Source organism: Poecilia mexicana, unplaced genomic scaffold (genome assembly GCF_051168715.1).
Source record: "Poecilia mexicana isolate PSO_F unplaced genomic scaffold, ASM5116871v1 scaffold_2, whole genome shotgun sequence".
NCBI lineage: Eukaryota > Metazoa > Chordata > Actinopteri > Cyprinodontiformes > Poeciliidae > Poecilia > Poecilia mexicana.
Genome location: NW_028263371.1, coordinates 29,322,587 through 29,343,478, shown reverse-complemented (window position 1 = coordinate 29,343,478; position 20,892 = coordinate 29,322,587).

The following is a 20,892-nucleotide window of genomic DNA, read 5'->3' as shown; positions in this document are numbered from 1 at the left end:
GCACAAGAATCAGAGTTAATCTTGGAACATTGGATTCAATCTGAACAAACATCCGACAAACGTTCACAACGAACCGGTCAGAGTCCTGCTGAGTGTGGACGGGGCCGTGGACATGTGAAACATGTTTGTCAGTTTGAAAAATGACAAAGTCTGAAAATTTTGCGATTACCAAATAAAAATGATGAGGCCTGAATTTCATGAATTTAAAAGTGTGAATTTCCTGAATTCACATTGAAATATAATTTGGAGAAGAGATTCTTCTGCTTTGAAAAGTAAAATGTTTTCAAACCTCCTCACTGAAGGTGGACATGCTTCTTTAGACAACCAAACAGATTTACAGCGTGCCAGCTTCAGCCTTGACAAAGATAGGACTGCAAAACACAGCATGTGTGTATAAACGTGTGTGTTTATGTATGTGTGTACGACAAAGACTGTGGTTCTCTGAGGATTATAAAAGGTCCAGCCAAAAACCATAAGTGTGCGCACACACACTAACACACGCGGTAATCCCCATGTTGGTAGCTGATGTTTATTGCCATGTAATAGGATCAGGAGGAGGGAGCGTTAGTATCAGTGCAAACATCTCACACTCTCACTCCCTCACACACACACGCACACACACACACCATCGCTGATCAAACATAGCCAAGGAAACATTGTGATCCAGGAGAGATGAGAGGGCTAATCCTTTTAGCCCTCTAAGAAGACTCTCCTCTTTCCTCTTCCAGGCTCGCTTTTTCAATCATCCGTCTTCTTTCGCTCTCTTTCTTCCTCTCCTCTTGCTTGACAGCATTGTTTTCCTCTTTTCCACTTTTACTGACGAGGACAAGGCTGAGGAGAGAGGGGGACGGCTAACCGAGCTAAATTTACATAGCAGCATGTGTGTGTGTGTGTGTGTGTGTGTGTGTTAAGAGGAGCTTGATCTGCTTGGTTTGTTGAGAGATTAGGCTTGATAAATCCTCCTTTAAACCAAACCAACCTTACTTCTTCTGCTTCCTCCCACTTTCACACTGCAGCCATCTCGCATAACACCACAAAAATTTATTTTTAATTTTTTTTTCATTTCAACTTGTTTGTAAAACATTGAAAGTTCTGGAAAAAAGTGTTTGTCCTGTTAACAAATTCTGGTTTTATGAGTTTTTGTTCCACATTTATGGATATTTTTGTTTCAGGTCAACCAAATTTGAAAATCAGACTAAGGAAACCTGAGGAAATAATAATAATAAAAAAAGTTTTTGCATGATGATTACATTTATGAAGGGAAAGTTTTCCAAAGTAACCTGTGAAAAAGTAACTCCACTTACACATTATAACCAGTGATATATTTTTTGATCCACTCTTTTTTCCAGAATTGTTTTAATTTTGCCCCATTTGAGGATTATGCAGTAAATGTACAACTTGTAAAGTGATGCTTCTGATGAATTTTTAGCTTGTTCACACAACTGTATCAGGGGTGCCAATAATTGTGTCCTAGTGTATCTAATCTCCCCCAAATATGAAACCCAAAGGCCTTTTCTGCCTTAATCCCGTACATCCCAACTGGATTAGGAATACTGCAGGATTGTACATGCCTCTAACTCCCTTATGGATGACAATTTGGAAACTTTTGATCACAACTGCCAAAAAAAGGCCCTGTGACTTTTGGTTCAGATTCCCGGTGGAAAAAAAAACAACATTCAGGTTCATTTCTGATGCAGTCGTGCCTTTAACATGGACACAAGTGGCGTGCTTTACTTTAATTTCTGAAGCTCTTTTCACCAACACTACACAGACCACTGGTGTGTGCCACACAGTGGGATCTAAGACAACAAAACACACTTTTCTTTCATATTTTGTCAGCCTTTGTGTGCTACAGTCTGAAATTGCTCAGCATGCGCAGGCCTTTAAGCTGCTGCACTATCAGGCAAAATTTTTTCCCATTTGTCATTCCTGCTGTCATGACTTTTCATGTCATGAAAGTGCAGCAAAAAAAAAAAAAAAAAACAAGCCTTAGCCTTTTAAAAAATCTGTTTACTTCGCTACATGAAATAATTTGGGGTCATTTTTCAGCGACGGAATATAAGACGAAGGACTGCTGTGCCATAAAAACAGTGCTGAGGCCAATGTGACTGAACAAAAGTCAGTGGAAACAAATAAATTATAACATTTTCACACGCCCTCTGTAATTGCAGTGCAGGTGTTCTCAAAGAATAATTTTGTGATTTTGTATAAAATTATATTTTCTTCACCTGTTGTTGGGAATGCAGAAATGTTCTGTTTTGGGAGACAGTAGATGACCTTGATTTTTAAAAAATGTAATGTGCAGCCCTTCTCCAAACATTTTAGAAATATATTAATATAACCGACGAGACAAAAGGGCAAGGAAGTCTCCTTACTTCAACATAAGTAAGTAAGTGAGTATAGTGGTTGTTAACTCTCTCACAAAGGCTCAAAACCTGAACTTTGTATCAAACTAGGTTGTACTGGTCCGATATTAAAATGAACATATAATATATATGGTTGTTACATTTATATGTTTTTGTTAATGTGCCCTTGAGCAAACAGAAAATGCATACAAGTGTGTGTCTTCAAACAGAGCCGTGAGTGCTTAATGAATTTACTTAGCGCTGATTGAAAATTAATTAAAACCACCTCAAACAGACAGCCGCCCACTGAGCAGCACTGGCAACACACTGACACACAGATTACTGCTTCAAGGAAGGAAGGAGGCAGCAACGGAGGCGGCAGGGAAGAGAGTCTATAACTATCTGACGCACTTTGCACAACTCTGCATGTCAGGGGTTATAGCAACGCAACCCTAACCGAGTCACTGTAATTTGTAAATTATTCAGAGTATCAGTCTAAAAGCAGAAGGCTCGACCGTACATGATTGCGTCTCCTCAGAGAAGGCTTTTCACAAACGCGTAATAAAAAATTTAGAGAAAAAAATGTTGAAAAGCTGAAAACAGAAAAGAGCCTGTTAAAGATTTCCCTTATGTCGGACTTTTAGACCCAAACAACAAACTCTTTAATGACGACAATTATAGTTTGGAATACGTAATTAGGGGATTAATGTTCAAAAATAATTTCCAATCACCAATGAATTTCACCAATGAACAGTCCAAAGTCATAAAACTGGTATATTTCAGACCAGTAAAAGGTGAAAGTTATAAGGTATAAGTACTATGTAAAATCAACATTGCACCATTTTATAATATTTGCTCATCAAAAATATACCCTTTAGTGTTGCCTTGGTTCTTTCATGCAAGTTTGAGAAAAACTTTAATCTCCATGGCAACCGTTCAGCAGTGCAAAACGCCGGGTTGAACCCAGCTCTGCCTTCGAGATGAAGTTCTTCCTCAGAGCTTCAGTCTCCAACCTTCAGAGCTCACGCCTCACAGAGCAACTCCCCCACTCAGCTCCTTCAGACTAGCCAGCAGCAATTAGCAAACACCTGGTGGAACTGCACATCCACTGAGCTCATTATATGAGCGACTCCTCAGTGAAACGCAAGTAAAAACGTTGTTAGACGTTGTGATGACTTCCTGAAGGCAGAGTTTCAGAAAGAGCAGGAGTTTTTAAAGAGACAGGTGTTATTTCAAGGTGTTACACTACTTAGACTAACTTCTTTGAAGTTACATTTGACATATATAGCATGTTCATAACATGTAAAGGTAACATAGGTAACAGTCATTACATGATTGTGTCATAAAATGCAACTCTATGCTTGGAAAACACATAATACTGCCTCTTTGAACTTGAAAATAAATTAAATCTATTATTTTATTTAATAGCCATGTAATGACTTTATATGATTTCTTAGGCTTGAAAATCTAATTCATTGAGTCAGAGTTGAATTACTTTAAAGGTGCCCTGCAGTAAAGGAAATGAAAGTCAATGTAAAAACAATACTAAAAAAACAAATTTGTTCCATATGTTCTCATACATCTACTTAATTTATTTACTGAATTGTAAAGTTGGAATCAATAGAAATGTTGAGAAATGTATCAGTTCTGAAGGCAGCAGCATTTTGCCTGACGGACATTTATCTATATTTAGAGATTTATTTACAATAAGCATCACCAATATTAGTGATATTAAAATACAAGACAAAGGTACAGATGTTCCTCCTCTTCTCCACATGTTCAAAAGTTTTTTCTTTTTCAGTCAAACTGGGCTTTAATTAACTTTTAGAAAATAATGAATTCCCTGTCATGATGCTGCAATGTACTTTATTTAGTCAGAAGAATCTGAACTTTGAGTTTCTGTTCTGCGTCTGGTTCAGCAAGTATTAACAGGTCCAGTTCCCTCAAAGCAGACAATGATGTTAAAGTCTAATTGATGCACTCTTTAAGTAAGTCCTAATTAGAGCACGGCTGGTAATAATTGGGCAGGCGGTCTGAGCACTAATTAGTCTTTAAAAAAAAAAACCTCTGTATGTGTGTGTTAGAATGTGGATAAATGATCTCCACAGGGGGGCTGATGAAGCCCATACTTCCAAGAAGCAGACAAAGCTGCAGAGGTAGAATCAGAGTGCAGCAGGGAGACAGAGAGCAGTAAACCTCCTGGGAAAAAAAGGAAAACCTCTCTTTTGTTATGCCATACGGCCTGCGGGTGGCCTCCGCTGCATGGGGGAGTCGGGGGGGGTGACAGCAGGTGTGTGTTTTTCTGAGAGAGGGAGCTGAACTTCCTCCTAGCAAGGCTAATTGATTCTGTAGCGCTCTCTTTATCTGCCCGGTCTTCCCCCTCGTTCTCTCCCTCTCTCTCTCTTTCACTACCGGCCTCTCATTGTTTATGCTGAGAGGCGTCTAGAAAACCGCAGAAATAAGATTTCCCACCTGCTGCATGCTGGGAAACATTAGCAACACACTCAGAGTTGACTTGTTTGTGTCTCACCGCCTCTCTGTTTAATGTTTTCTATGAGGGGCCGTTTAGGACAAAATTTACGTTTTGTCTCTCACACACTACCAAAAACTCTCGCACACTCAAAAAAATTACGTTTTGTCTCTCACACACTACCAAAAACTCTCGCATACTCCAAAAAAATAGCCTCGCACACTCAAAAAAATTACGTTTTGTCTCTCACACACTACCAAAAACTCTCGCATACTCCAAAAAAGTAGCCACGCACACTCAAAAAAATTACGTTTCGTCTCTCACACACTACCAAAAACTCTCCCATACTCCAAAAAAATAGCCTCGCACACTCAAAAAAATTACGTTTTGTCTCTCACACACTACCAAAAACTCTCGCACACTCAAAAAAATTACGTTTTGTCTCTCACACACTACCAAAAACTCTCGCATACTCCAAAAAAATAGCCTCGCATACTCAAAAAAATTACGTTTTGTCTCTCACACACTACCAAAAACTCTCGCATACTCCAAAAAAATAGCCACGCACACACAAACGTTAACTTTCTCGCTCACATACACCACTACCAGCTCGCTCACATACACTACCAGCTCGCGCACATACACACAAACGTTAACTTTCTCGCTCACATACACTACTAACAGCTCGCACATTCACAAACGTTCACTGTCTCGCACACATACACTGCTACCAGCTCGCACATTCACACAGACGTTTATCTCTCACATACACAAGACTAAAGTTGAACACACACACACAGTACTAAGACTCGTTTTTTGAATGTGTGAGAGCGAGACTTTTTTTGAATGTGTGAGAGTTGTCACGGAAGAGGCGGGGCATAATTTTTGGATCAAACTGCGCATGCGTAGATCCTAAACTATAATTTTCCATTTTTGACTCACTGTATGTTGTATTACTTAGTATATTTGTGTTTTTAAATATATATAAATATATTGAAACTATCTTTCAATAGCTACCTTATATTAAACTATGTTAAGGACAAATGTCAAACATAGTGCAAATATTTTGAAAACAAAGTAAAAGATCTTGCAGGTATATTAATCTCCTTCCTCCTTCATCAGAAATGAAAAATTATAAATGCACACTATGTGTTGGGAACCTGTGTTTGTTGACTGACTTTTATTTGTCAGGCTTACGAGACAAAAGCTGAAAAAAGATCGATTTTCTTCGCTTTCAAAATAACACAAAACAGCGAAAAAAGACCTCCACACACCGGACCTCGTTTATTTATGTATGTATTTTTATTTTGATAGCTGCCGATTAAACTGAAAGTTACACATTGATATGATCATATGAGTAGTTTTTACCGAGAAATCGATCAGAAGCGCCGTGAAAATGGTCAGATTCACCGGATCCACGTCTCTGGCTGCAATGCGCGCTCCCGTCACAGGGGGAACAGATTTTCACGGGGGAACAGAATTTCTCACAAGACCTCTTAATAATTCCTGTAATGCTGGCACCCAGTGGACAGATTGTACTACAGCAATTTTGCTATTTTTAATCAATCAATCAAATTCATTTATTTCTATAGCACATTTAATCTACAAGAAAATTAAACGTTCTATATATATTTAAAATATATATAGCACAAATATACTAAGTAATAGAACATACAGTGAGTCAACAATCGAAACTTAAGGTTTAGGATCTACGCATGCGCAGTTTGATCCAAAAATTATGCCCCGCCTCTTCCGTGACTCTCACACATTCAAAAAAAGTCTCGCTCTCACACATTCAAAAAACGAGTCTTAGTACTGTGTGTTCAACTTTAGTCTTGTGTATGTGAGAGATAAACGTCTGTGTGTGTGTGTGTGCGAGCTGGTAGCAGTGTATGTGTGCGAGACAGTTAACGTTTGTGAATGTGCGAGCTGGTAGCAGTGTATGTGTGCGAGAAAGTTAACGTTTGTGTGTGTGTGACATTTTAGTATTTTTTTAGTGTGCGTGGCTATTTTTTTGGAGTGTGCGAGAGTTTCTGGTAGTGTGTGAGAGACGAAACGTAATTTTTTTGAGTATGCGAGGCAACTTTTTTGGAGTGTGCGAGAGTTTCTGGTAGTGTGTGAGAGACAAAACGTAATTTTTTTGAGTATGCGAGGCTACTTTTTTGGAGTGTGCGAGAGTTTCTGGTAGTGTGTGAGAGACAAAACGTAATTTTTTTGAGTATGCGAGGCTACTTTTTTGGAGTGTGCGAGAGTTTCTGGTAGTGTGTGAGAGACAAAACGTAATTTTTGGAGTGTGCGAGAGTTTTTGGTAGTGTGTGAGAGACGAAACGTAATTTTTTTGAGTATGCGAGGCAACTTTTTTGGAGTATGCGAGAGTTTCTGGTAGTGTGTGAGAGACGAAACGTAATTTTTTTGAGTATGCGAGGCTACTTTTTTGGAGTATGCGAGACTTTTTGGTAGTGTGTGAGAGACAAAACGTAAATTTTGTCCTAAACGGCTCCTCATAGTTTTCTGCTGCCTCTTACTCAGGCTGCTTGGAAATACCAAAGCAGGAGGAAGAATCCTGGTCAATGTAATTATGTGTCAGTTTTTAAATAAAATGAAGGATTTTGATTATTCAGAAATCAGATTTCTTTGCAACACTTTGATCTCTTTTTGCTTTTCTGATCATGAATCAAATTTTAAAACAAATACCTAAATTTATACAAAATGCAATATTTAAAATCCTTCCTTTTCATTTTGTAGTTATGTCTCAGTTTTGTTGCAACTTATTTCAGCAAAATAAAGCAAACCTCACAAAACATTACAGGTGCACTTACATCTGATATCACATGATGCACTAACTAGTACTTTTGATGCGTCTTCTTGTTTTTACTTTATTTAGATTTTTTATTTAATTCCTCCTCTTGGTACTTGTGTTTAGTTGCAACAAAACATACCAACGAAATATGAGTATCCAGATTAACATTTTGTTTATAAAAAGACATCATACCAAGTGAAGCTTAAGAGATAAAATTGGTGCATTTAGCTTAAAGGTGGGCTGCCAGTTTATAGCTAATACTGTAGGATGACTTCATCACCTACTTTCTCAAACAATTTGCATATAAACAAATGAAAATTCAGTTTAATTTGTTTCAGAACTTAAAACCTCAATATTTCCCATTGAGGCGACTGCTATCTTGCGAGCGGTCAGCTTGGCTTCACCTGATGGAGCTGAAAAAGAAGATTCCTTGACTACTATAAATATATACAAAATAAAGGTCTCTTTCTTTAAAGTAATCTTAAAATCTTGATTTCTCTCGTTCTCATCAGCTCAGTATTGTGTCTTGACATGTCAGTTTTATGTATTATTATACACTAAATCAAAGTAAAAGCCAAAAGTCACTTCATCTCTGTCGTGGCAACTAACATCGATTTTTGTGCACACAAAGCAGAATTAGCTTTTAAGTGAAACCACAAACTTTACTGTCCAGTCATAATTGCCTTTCTAAAATCTATTAGTGATTAAAAAAATCACCAATTGTGACAGATGTTAAATTCTTCCAAGTCTGGCAGAAGAAAGTAATAATAACAAGCAGCCAAAAATTAGGATTAAGACAAATAAATGTGTTGCACTGCAACACCAGTAGTTATTAAACTGCCTGAATATTTTTTCCTGGACCAGAAAAGTAGAAATAAAAGATTGATACACAACAGTGACAAAAAGTTTCGATGTTCCCCCACAAAAAAAAAAAATCCTGCTTGTCGACATTTTAACCTCTCGACCTCTCTCTTTTGTTTGGACCTGATTGAAACGGCTAACAGAGCTGGATTAAACTTCTGCGACATTTTAAACGGTGATCACAGCGGGTCGTTGAGGCACGGCATTCAAGGTGGCCTTCAAGCTGCACTGTGATTTTGCTGATCAAACCTTTGAACTTAAAATTGGGTCCTCCTGGACTCCAACGCAGCAGGACTCATAATTCTTACCGATTTGGAATTGAAAAATACCTCCAATACTAATTAATGGCACAGCAGCTCCAGTTTGAAATTGTCTGGTTTGAACCTGCCAGCTGCAGAGCTGCTGTTCTCTAATTGGTGGTTAATTAATTAAATATCCAGTGGATTAGAGGAATTATGGACAATTGTCCTTTAACAACCCTTAACGAGGTCTTGATTAGTGTCCTCAGCCATACCCTGTGGCTAAAATGATCCTTCAATTAATGATGGAAAGCTCATGAAGAGAGAGCTTCACGTGATTGGCAGCAGGAATGATGTTTTAGAGCTGTCACTTCAACCAGAGGAGAAGAGAGAAAAGTTGGAAGAGAGGCCAGAAGAAGGCCTGAGTCGAGTTACCAGGCTGGTTAGTTTTGACTCTTCCGATGGTTCAAGCAGGCGGTGGAGCCGCATGAAGGCCAGATATCAGGTTTTTACCAGACTTTAATGATTTACTGTCTAAACAAAGTCTATGTTGTCATATTCAAGCAATCAACAAAAGGCTCATTTATCTCTATTCAAACGTAACTACAGATTATGTTTGAATAAACTGAAATCGTGAGATAGAAATGAAGCTTTATCCTGACTTTACCTGGACCTTTACAGTCAGATCTAAACGTTTAGGATTTATGCGTTTAAATTCTTTAAAGGTCATGCAGTTTTCAAATTATTTCATTTGTCAAGGTAAAAGCTCTGTAAACCATCCAGGCTCAGTGTGAAAAAGTAACTAACTTCCTCAAATGGCTGAAAAATGTACCACAGTATATGTGTTTGATATCAGTTGATGTTGATAATTATTGATCAGATTTTTGTTTCAAATATCTGAAATACTGAAATACCAGATTGGTGACATGACCTTAAGTCTTTCATCCACAATTTCTACTCAAGTTGTTGTTCTTCACTTGTCTTACAGGATGATTTTTTTTTTTTTCATTTATAAGCAGTTAGGGGAGACTGTCACAAAACATTCAACTTTCCCCCCTCTGATGTTCTGTGTTTACATACAAAGAGCTCTTAATGTTTTAAGTAGGGTGCTGGTTAGGTAGGTTTCCATCTACTGCATTTCTCCTGGTTCATTGGACAAATCCTCATGCAAACATTTATTTTACAGCTCACATTTGAGGTGGAAATGTTGCCATTGCTGCTTCACTGGATGGTTCACATCATGTTCTGTATTTCCTGCTCTGTCTGTGGCTCAGTAACTTTCTGCTTCATCATTGGCTGCTTTGTGATTGCTTTCATTTGTGCCTTTTTTTGGACTTTTGACATGAAAATGTTTCTATTGCAAACTACGAACCAGAACATACCTGAAACAGAAAAGTTTTAAACAGAATCTATTATTTTCTTTCAAATATTTAGATATTGCCAAAATTAACAGCAACAACCTGGACTTTCAGCATTATAAAGAAACATGTTTTCTTTATTGTAACGTTTTGGACCCCAGATTTCATGACTCTTGACAGTGACAGGGACCCTGCACAAGCTGCATGGAGATAGGAAGGTGGCTGACATTTGCAGTGTTTTGGTGGAGGACATGGCCTTTTCTGCTCATTCCTCGTGGCCAATCACCCACACTGAAAGGAGAAGGGAAGATAAGGCCTTTTGTCTGGCCTGACAATGTCCCACTGATACTGCCACGGCTCGGCGTGTGAAACTGGGATGTGTGTGTTGCTTTCACTCCATCCAGGGAAGCCCTCTGAAGTCATCATTACAGCATCAGAGCCACCACATTACAGGATCACCCACACACGATTACAGAGCTGACACGCAGTTTAACACCCTGTCTGCTCCATCATGGAGGAGGGCAGCAGCAGCAGCAGCAGCAGCAGCTGCGGCAGCTGCAGCAGCAGCTGCGGCAAACACAACATCTTAACTATATAACTGGGGAAAACGTTTGTTTTTGAGCTATGTTGATTTGCATTCTAGGAGTATAAACACAGTTTGTAATATTATATTTTATTATTTCATTAAAAGTAAAACTTGATCTACTCCACATATAACAACTTTAAAAAAATCAAAATGCTTAAACGTGAGACAAGAAAAATGGCAAAAATATAAAAATGCTGTTACAGTTTGAAGTATTAATATCTGGTTGTGCACCATTATCTACCACATGTTTTCCTTCCACTCAACTTTAAATGAATATACTTGGATGCAACATCCTACTTCTTTAGCAATGACCTTTTGTTGCTTACCTTCCTTGTGGATATATTTAGTGACTTTCTGCATGTCATCTGTAACAGTTCTATATTAAAGATCCCATTTTATTGTTCTTATATAAGCCACAGTCATCAAAATCAACCAGACAAACACATTTGAAATAAATCACTCTGCTTTTAGAGAATATTTATAACATATGTTTCACTTTTTTAGTTGAATTTACTGAAATAAATTGTTTGATTATAATTCATTGTGCATCTGAATTTCCTCTTCTTTTTTTTTGTTCTAAACATCGCAAACATGACTGACTTCTTATAAATCATCTCCTCCACAGGAATCTAGATTTTGTTTGAAACCCCTATAAAAATACAGTAAAAACATCAAGTTACAGTCCTGCACAACTGGATAGAAAGATGTGAAAATGGAAGCGGCAAGGGATTTTCACGAAGTGTTGGGTTGGAAGGTGGGAAGCATTTATTAAAGACGACTCTATCCCCCAAAAAAGGGGGCAGCAGCCAAATGCGAAAGGGTTGATAATTTAGCCAAATTGTCAGCAGCACTTTGAGGTCGTGCCATCAGCAGCCGAACATCTTAAAGAAGATCTGCTGTAATATATGAAACCATCGTCATAATGTATCAAAATGGAACGACTGGGATGCCACTTAAAGTAGTGCTGGTGTAATTGGTGCTCAAAAGTCTTAATAGTATCATATATCTTGAGTTGGGCTTTTAAAAGGATCTAATGTGGGATCTCGCCTTCATCTTCTTCCCATCTTTTGCTCATAAACACACACCTGCACACACACATACACATACACACACACACACACACACACACACACACACACACACACACACACACGCACACACACACACACACACACCTACGCACACACACACGGTAATGCATTCAAGCCATCATTTCATCTTGGAATTCCCAAGCGTTTGGGGCACCAAGAGCTATAATGATCTGCCATAAATGGCTCGGTTGGACTGCTAACTTGTGTAAATAGTGCAGGCAGAGACTAATGTACCGACTTGTAATAGTGGGAAATTACCTGCCTATTACTGTGAGATCCTCCAAGAGAGGAGGAGGAGCAGGAGGAGGAAGCAGAGGATAAAAGAAAAGTTGGAGATGGAGTGGGGGAAGAAATTGTGGTTAATTATGAAAATGACAGAACAAGCAAAAAGTGTTAAAAAAGTTTAGAGAAAAGGAAATATAGATATTGTGTGTGATTAAATTTTTTTTATTTCCAAAATTGTGATCTGTTGTGACATATGTTAAATTACTGAAAGTCTATTAAACTGATTCTAAAATGTCATTAGGTAGATCCAAGACATATACTTTACAATAGTAAAGTAAATGTGTGAAACCACATTTTCAGTCTTATTGTCTGGATTCGTTGGAGATGCAGTTTAATCTGTCATCATAATTTTAATCAGTTTCAAACATAAAAGGGTTCCCAAGATGTTTGCATTTTAAATGGGAAAGTCTTGTCACCAACAACAACCTCAAAATCAAATATGGCCGCCTTACATTCAAAATTGGCTCATAGTAAAATAGCACTCTGTTTGCATTTTGACACTTTAATTATTAATAAAACATCCACAGTACAAGTTAGGAATCCTCGTTATATAATTTTGAAAATTCCTCATTGAATGTAATTTTATAAATGGCCATTTTTGTTGATCTTCTGAAGGAATCAACCAGAAAAATATTTAAAGTGGAAGAAATCCTTCATCAAAGCTCCATCCTGTTTTACTTCTGATGCTTGTTCGTATTTGATAGTTGTGTGTGAAGGAAATTCATCCTGTGAAGAACAGTTTCCAAACCTAATGTATGGATGAAAAAGGATGAATACATGCAAGATTTTATTTTTTTTTTTTTTACAGAAGCCAGTAAACACTGCTTCAACAAACACAAAGGAGCGTTTCCTAGTACTTCGGCTAATTTGGGTCTCACTCTAAACACAATGGCACATCCAATAAACCTCCCTTTCAAATGGGAATGTTGTTGGTCGAAAGATTCAAGCTTTGTTTTTGTAGCATAATGTTTTGTCAAGCCTGCTTAAAAAAATTAATTGAAAATCTCCACAGAGTTGATTGTAATGCACCCTAATTTCCTTCAGCTATCGGTGGAGCATAAACAGGCAAACATTTCCATAATGTGTCCGTGTGAATAGACAGTTTAGATCGCTGTTTGTTAGCAATGTTTGTTTGCCTGCTTATTGTGTTCATGGAGACAAATACGAGGCATGTCTTTTTATGCAGCTTCTTCATTTCTTGTTAGTTGTTTGCCATTATGATAACAAGGATCCATTTGATGTTAGCGGGCCTTTTATCTTCAAATGAGCCATTTAAATGTCATTACTGTTGGGGCTGTGTGTCTGTGTGTGCATGTGTGTGATCATTACACTTACAAGGCCCATTCAAGTCTTGTCATTTTTTTTTTCCTTCCCCCTACAAGCTGAAATTAGTAGCATTCACTATGTGATGCTGTAACAGCGACAACATTCAGGTTGAAAGATGATTTCTCAGAAGTAAACTTCAGCTTTTGTCTGTTTCCCTTTCTGTGGTGGTTAAGAGAGAGAAATCAATAAGCCAGAGTATAATAACTCAAGAAATTGATCCTATTTAGCTGCATTTTTTTAAGTGGTAAGACATAAGTGGTTTCTGTATTCAGCAAACAGCTTTAATTACTTACAAAGAGTCTCCCAGCTAGTCAGATTTGATAGTGAAACATATAAAATATTCTGTGATTCACATCAGAATATCTAAACGCATCATAACAAAAAAGTAAAAACGAGCAAAAAACAGAGAAAAGACTGAATATATACTGGTTTTTACTTTCTGACTGGTAAATTTTGCTTATTTTTCTAGCAAGTCTGACAAAGTATTCATCTTTTAATAACTAACCTTGTAAGTCTGACCACATTCAACCACATTTGACTTTTAGCAGACTTAAATGCATTCAAGTCTACATTTTATTAATTTATTAAGCTCAATCAAACACAGCAGGTTTTTTCGGAGAAAGACTGACCCAGATCCGGTTCTTGTGCTGCAATAGAATCAATTTTTCTACATGTATTATCCAAATGACCCCAAACTGGACTCCTTTCTTTTAGTGAAGCAAACCTACCAAACTCCTTTTCAGGTTTTAGCACACCACTTTCTTTCAACAACAACAACAAAATATTGTACTACTTTATTTTATAAACATATTTCATGTGTATATTGTCCCGCAAGTACTTTTGACTGCAGACTATAGATGTGGACTCACTTCTAGATTTTTGGCTGAATTTCTGACCCTCTCTCTGCTAAAGCTCTGCAGTGATTGGTGTAATATCTCCACATTACTATGATGTTAACTGATAGGATTTGGCTCGTTGTTGGCCTGTCTGAGTACGGATCATTTCTGGTGGTAGAAATAAGTAAAGGTGTTATTGCTGCTAAATTATCCCAAAATTATCGCAGGAGCTCAAAAGTTTTGTTGCAGCCTTCCAGTACACGTCAACAAGTTGAGTTTGCAGTTAAACAACAGTTGAAAGAAAAGAAAGAGGCATGAAAATCTACAAACTGATGCTCCGAAAATGACTTGGATCAGATGATTTGTCCCGTATGAGGCATGTGGGTGTCTCTGTTTTTGTCTCAAACCAGAATTTACAAAGGAAATAAAACAAAGCTGAATGACATCCTTTCCCATAGGTTACAAACTACATCTCTCCATGTCTAGAAGCTCTAATTTGCGCTTTCCAGTCAGGCCTGATTAGATGGTGTATTGCACTGTATCCAAGTTTGGTCTTCATGTCTGTCGAGGTCTGCTGCATAAACCAAACCCTGTCTCTGTCTGTTTCCTGCAGTGGCAGACATGGAATAGGACAGCCCCTCTAGTGGACTACTAGTAAATTAGGAAATCTTTCCTGGCAGGCGGAGATGACAGGACACCGTCTTTGTGTCCGTTCTATGTAATTTGCTTGTTTTCCACTCTGCTATAGAGCTGGCGCACTGCAGGAGAGAGACGAGCCAAGGAGTGTGTCTCTTCCTTTCACTCTGCATATCTTCTTGTCTTCCTCTCTCATCCATCTTATGTGGATTTGTTCTCTCCCATTGTTGCCATTGTGTCCTCCAGCTCAGCTCCGTGGCCTCGGAGTTAAAAAGAAAATGATAGGCTGCAACCAACACAGGAAGAAAAGAGGAACGTCTAATGACTGTGACCTATAAAAACTATATCTAGGCTTGGTTTCATGTGTAAAAGCTGGAAACTGGGAGGAATCTAGATTTACTCATCATTGAAACAAATTCAGCTTCAGATTCAGCTGATTTCTTAGGTTATCAAGGCTATTTTTTCACCTCCTCTTTTCCCAGGTTCCTTGTCTTTTCTCTGTAATAATTTATGTAGTTGTAGTTTTGAATTCTTTGTATATCTGAAGTACTTTTTAAGTCGCTGTAATGTAATTAGCCCCAAGAAAAGCAAATTTTTCCCACAATAATTACAAATGACACTTGGCACAAAATGTGCAGACAATATCCAAACTTACTAAATTAGGTTACAAATCCAAATGTAGAGCTGAATGAAAGAAATACAAGAATATATGTAATACTCTTAAATGTTTCTCAGCTGTGTCACAGTTTTGTTTTTTAACAGTTCTGGTTCCTGAAATTGCCAAAAAAAGAAAAAAATGAAAAAAGACAGAAAAACATTACAAATTCACACAATTTTCCCCTCTCAATGTCCATTCAGATGTAATGTAAGCCTAAATGCACCATTTGTTTGAATGGTAAGAAGAGGGGACATTAGTAGCAGACTGAAGTGTGCATGCATGTATGTGTGTTTCAAGAGAACTTTGACAAACAGCTCTCGTTTATCATGGCGGTGCCGCGGCCTGTGTTCTCCCGTCTCTAAGGTAACGGCGGTCCTGGGCGCTCTCTTATTGGCTCAGCCGCCGAACACCCAGCAAGAGACAAAAGAGAAGGACCCCGGTGCTGGTAATTTCTTATCACCAAATCCCATTAGGCTCAGGGTTTTTCATTTTTTTATTAGCCTACACAAAAGTAAAGTGGAAATCAGCATACCCAGTCGGCTCAACCCCTACTGTGAGCCTGACTGGGTCTTCTAATAACATCACTCTACTCCAGCTCGTGCTGTACTAATAACAGAGAGACTTTTTTTAAGTGCATTATTAGACTGAAAATATAAAGCATGAAAAGCTTTTCACTTTTGTTTGAAAGTTTTCAGAAAAAAAATAATATAGTAGATAAATTTAATAGTCTTCATGTGCTTTCATTGATACTGTTAATTAATAATTAGCTAATTTGCACGGCATGCAGCAGTCCAATACTCGGGATCTAACTAACTGCATTACGTTCTCTACTTAGAAATGTGATCTGATAAAGCGTCTAATAGTTCTGCTGAAAAAGCCAGACTTAGAGTAAAAACACCACAAATTTATAGTATTTACACAAAAAAGTTGAACATTTTAAAAAGTCTGCATCTTTTCACATTACAGTGGACCCCCACCTATTTGCAGGTTTTTCAGTGAACTGTAACTAAGTTATTTTCATGTCTAAAATATTTTAAGAAATATGTATTGTGGAAGCTGAAATATCCAGGTAAAATGATACTCAACACGCTATTGGCTGCACCTGCAAAGCAGCCAATCAAGAAGGGACATTTATTTTCTTTGGTGCTGATTGGCTGTACCCCCAAAAGCGGGAAAAAGGAGGACTGTAGATATTAGTTTCTGTGGTAGAGCTAAGACTGTTTCCAGTGTTCGTATTAAAGCATGTTAAATTATATTTGGTGTTGGAACGATTAAATTAAGCAATCATAAGTCTTCATACTGGTTGGTCTCAAGTATTCAGGAGTGGCTCTGGTCCCTAACCTCGGTGAAAATCAGGTCTTGAAGCACCAAAGGAGTGACAGGTAATAACACTCCCAGCCCCATGTTAACCCGGTCTCTTTTTTTATTGTCTCACAGTCAAGTTTGACTGTTTAAGCCTGAAGTGAGGCCTGCAGAACTTCACATGTTGTACTGGCCTCTTTTATAACCTGATTAAGGTTTTAATGCAACTGTGGTCGGCTATGCACTGCTGAGAAGGTTTACCACTGTTCCATGTTTGCTCCATTTCTGGGTAATGCTTCACTTTCCACACTGATAGATGTCAGAGCCTAAGTGATGTGATGCTTTTGGAGATCTCACCTCCTTCATCCTGTTAGACAGGCTCTATTTAAGTAATTTCTTGATTGTGCAGTCCTGGAAATACTCTGACTTGGGTCTGGATATCAAAAAAATGTGCCTTACTGTAGTTGCTTTTTGTATTTATCATTTCTAATTTTGTATAAGTGTTTGAAGAAATTGTGGCAAAAAAAAAAGTAAAAAAACAAAGAAAAAAAAACTAAAGGAAACCTCTGTATATTATCACTAAGATATTCCTTGAAATACAGAAAGAGCAGTAAAAATGAAAATGCACTTGAACTCATAAGTGACTTGTTGCTTAGAAAGTTCTCAGAAAAAATCCGTTTGGAAAACGGGGGAGAAATGGAACCAGCTGATGAATACCCATATACCCGCAGATTTCAGCTTATCAAGTCATAATTTCAGCTCTTAAATTCTTTCACCTGTCATCTTTCGCCCAAGCAGCTGTGTGCTTGTGGGACGGCCCGAAGCCGCACTGACACCTCTCAGCATACTGAAAGGGCCTGATATACCCAAGGCTGTAATCACCACAAAAGTGCAGTTGGTTGTGGTTATAATGTGTGTGTGATAACCACCCCATATGAAAGCAGATTGACAGACAAAAGGTCTAATCGCTCCTCAGCTGCAGCCGCCAAACACCTCAGAGGAAGTATTGACCCAAAAGCATCATAATCCCCTCCGCCTAACACTGGCAATTTCATGTAATACCTGTAATAACACGCATTCAGCTCAAAGTAGTCATCAAAAGAGCTCTGAGCATCTGATTTTGAGAGGTGAGCTGTTTGAATAAAAGGGGACCAAAGTGTATATCAATCTGTAATAACAACATTGTGGCCCTGACTCACATTTCCCCTAAGGAGTGTGTTTTTATCATGTTCACTTTGACTCTTTATGGCTTTTCCTCTTTTTAAATGGAAAAAAAGAAAAATTTTTATGGTACAGAAAGCTGTGAACTTTTGAAGGGGCCTTTTGTATTATATGCTTATTTTTACATTGCGGTGAACTTTGCCACATTTAGTCACGTTACAACCATAAATGTCAGTGTATTTTTGAGAGACATCAGGGGAAAAATAAAGATCTGAAAAGTGAGGCAGGAGCTACATTCAGCCTTTCAGTCAATACTCTTCCTTTTCCTTTAGCTTCTAGCTTTGCTCATTTAGAGACTATAACTCTTACTTATTGCTCCTTGAATCTCAGTCAGATTAGATGTTGAGCGTTTTGTGAACATTGATGCCCAAGTCTTACTCCAGATTCTCAGATTTCTGCTAATCAATACATATGATGTATTGATTGATTTAGCATCAAAATTGTACCAATATAGTTGATTTGTTGGTCATTGTCACTTTCATAAAAAAAGAAGCTGTTTAAAAGTCCTTTAATATATGAAGACTTACATATGTATAAAAGATAATGGTTGAAATTTCCAGCAGATTGATTCTGGTGTTGCTGCAAGAAGGTTCTGGGTTTGAATCCCAAGTTGCATTTGAATAATCCTCACGTTTTCTGCAACATTCTCCTTTTGGGAAAAGAAGCCCAAATAATTTTTAACATGCTTAGTGAAATGTACATTACTAACATCAGCGGATAGAGAGCTTATCAGGGCCTAGAATGACACCAGTAAAGTATGACAGATGTTGTTTTGTTTATTTGAAGACTTTTTAATTTCAAAACCTGTTAAGAACGAGGTAGTTATTTCATTTTATCCAGGCAACACAAGCTCTAAGAGTTAAAAAGCTTTGGAGAATTCACATTGAGTGAATCATACACTAAGAAAACATTTTATAAATTTACAGCTCTGGAAAAAAAATGAAGAGCCCACTTCTCTGAACCCCATTGAAAACCTCTTGGTTATTCCACCAAATTTAGATTTCTGAACTCTTCCTGAGTTAAAACATTAGTATTGCTGTTTATAAATTAATATAAACCTGTTTTCTTTGCATTATTTGATATCTATAAACTGTCTGAAAGCGCTGCGTCTTGTTCGTTATTTTGACCATTTCTCATTTTCTTCAAATAAATAAAAATTTTTGCTTGGAATTTCGGAGACATGTTGTCAGTAGTTCATAGAATAAAAGAACAATGTTCATTTCACTCAAATATATCCATATAGAAAGTAAAATGGTCTCTTAATTTTTTCCAGAGCTGTATATTCACACTTCAAGTTTCCTTTGCCAGGAAAACGACGTGAGGTTTTGCAGATCTGAGTTGATCAGCTGAACTGACTGCGGTTTCATATCTCCTAATGATTCCTGTGACGATCCGAAACTCAGACTTTGAAGAACCAGCGCGTTCAGTCCGGAGCGTGATCTAATCGAACGTAGAGGGGATGTTTGCATCACACGTACACGCTCACGCACCCGCCATCATTGTCATTATCATCACAGCCTCAATCATCCCTATCTGTATTCACTCTCACTTTTCAGCCTCTGATTTGGTATTCATGTCACAGAGATTAATCAACCTGCTCATCCCATCTGGTGTTGCACACTGATACACACTGTGTCCTCACACTTTACCTGCCTCTAGGTGTGTGTGTGGGTTGGGGTGGGGGGTTGGCACACAACTGACAGACAGCGAGAGAGGGCTCCGTCAACCCATCTGCATATCTGCATATTAACCGCGGACCGTCCCTTTAATTTCCTACAGCAGCTGATAACCGTCGCCTCCTCTTGGCCTCTTTGTTGCTCCCATACCAAATTCGTGTGTGTGTGTGTGTGTGCGTGTGTGTGTGTGCGTGTGTGTGTGTGTGTGTGTGTTTGAGGAAAAGGCAGAAACAAAAAAAACCCTGTGTTGCCTTTCTTTCTGCTTCACACATGTTTTTAGTGTTTACTCAAGTTGTTAATTTGTAGATTTTTAAAAGAAAGCATGTTTTATAGAAGAGAATAATAAAAATGAAAAAGGTGATTCACAGTACATGTTTGTAACACGTCCCCACTTAGACATCTGAAGATTTAAAATCTTCTCATAGTCTGCAGTAAGGAAATGTGACTTATTGTCTCTGTAGCTTCATTGTTAAAGCAGATCTTTGATAGGATTTTGAGTTAGTTTTGATCAGTGAAAATATAAATATGAACTAAACGGTGATCTTCATTTCTAAGTAGAGGTTGACTTTATGCATGGAGACATATAATCATCTTTGTTTTGCGTCATATTTAACATCAATTATGATGGCCTCTTTTCACACAGTGTAAATATGTGGCCTTGAGGCATGAAGTGTGTGAACCGATTCACTGCGAATGTATGGAGGTGAATGTCGATCTCATTATTCCAGAGGATGAAGGCAGAGACAGCAGAAGAAAAGCAGCACAGGCTCAGAGTTTCTCTGCTCCTGTAGTTAGTAGGTAAAAGGAGTTTGAGTCGAATTGAGACGTTCATAAAGGAAAGTATAATTTAACAGCTGCAGCTCTTGAATGAATAGACCTTTTCTCGAGCTTCACCTTTGAACCCTTTCAAGTTTTTGTTGAGGTTTAACTGCTCTTACAAAGTTGGGCTGAACTGGAGATGATTGGATGCTTACTGATGCCTTGAAAATGTAGTTAATTAGGAAGCAAAGAAGAAGAGCAACGTACATCATTTCTTAAACGCTCAAAATGATTTTTATTTCTAAGTTCATGATGCAGGAAGAAATATCCAAGCTGGTTTCTTCAGATTTTCATCTTTAGGCTGCTTGTGATCTGCTTTGCAACTTGAGACATTTCACCTGTCAGATCGACTGATGTTTAATTTTTGTTTTTCAGAGAAAACA